This window comes from Leishmania donovani, chromosome 29 (assembly GCF_000227135.1).
Source record: "Leishmania donovani BPK282A1 complete genome, chromosome 29".
In the NCBI taxonomy this organism is placed as follows: domain Eukaryota; phylum Euglenozoa; class Kinetoplastea; order Trypanosomatida; family Trypanosomatidae; genus Leishmania; species Leishmania donovani.
The window spans coordinates 569,240-570,288 of record NC_018256.1 but is presented as its reverse complement, the minus strand read 5'-3'; positions in this window follow the sequence as shown (position 1 = coordinate 570,288).

The following is a 1,049-nucleotide window of genomic DNA, read 5'->3' as shown; positions in this document are numbered from 1 at the left end:
CCGCTCGCTGCAGTGATGTTGATCAGATGATTGCGACTGACGGCGTCGGTGGTGTGCTGCGTGCAGGCGAGCGCCTGCTCGCGGCTGGGCACGGGCCCCATGCAGCAGTCCCGGCGCGGCAGTCAAGCGGTCGCCATGCGGAGCGACTCCATGGGCGCACACCCGCCGCAAACTACTGCCCCCGCGCAGCCTCAGCATGACCAACGGCGCCTCGCCCTTCGCAGCCTTCGCCATCCGACATGCACCCTCCCACGGAGTCCACGCCGAGCGCCTCGACGCTGCGAGGCCTGTGTTCCTTGTTGCGGACAGTAGAGAAGACGCCGACATGCCTTCCACGTGGGGTGCCCGGCGGCATAGCTCGCTTACGCCAAACTCAAAGTAGCCGGTGATAACCAAGATAGCAAGGTGCGCTGCGAGGAATCGGGGAAACCCCTGTCGAATTCAGCGCACCTGAGCCAGTCGACAAACGTTCTACGGGAGGCGACGCGCAGCAGAGGAAGCCGTCGGTGTTGCCATACCCGTCGCTGCTAGCGGCGCGCCGATGGTGGTCGCGCTGCCCCAGATGCACTTTTTTGCGCAGCGTCTTCACCACAAAGCGCATCTGGTCGGAGAGCTGCTGAGGCGGGTAGGTCCTGCAGTCCAACTCAGCCAGCGAGAGGACACCGCAAAGGCGACGCTGACGGAAATGATGCCGGGGTACTTGGCCGGCGTGCACCGTCGGTCCCGCTTCCTCACACGCTTTCTGTAAATGTTGCGCATCTGACGGTGGTGGTAGCGCTGCCACGCTTCCTTTTCCATGAGCGGCATGCGGGCGCTCTGGGTCGGGTGCGTCGTGCTGCGAATACCATATGCCTCGAGGATTTACGGGCGCTCCGCCCGCCAGACGCGGTGGTGCAAAGGCTGCACGCCGTGCTCTCCACGTCGTCCGTCGCCGAGAGCCCGGCGAAGCACACCCGCTCCACGACCTGCAGGTACTTGAGGTCATTGAGGAACGTGCACACGCCCTCCGTCACGACTATCTTTTCCGGCGGGACCGCCAGATCCACATT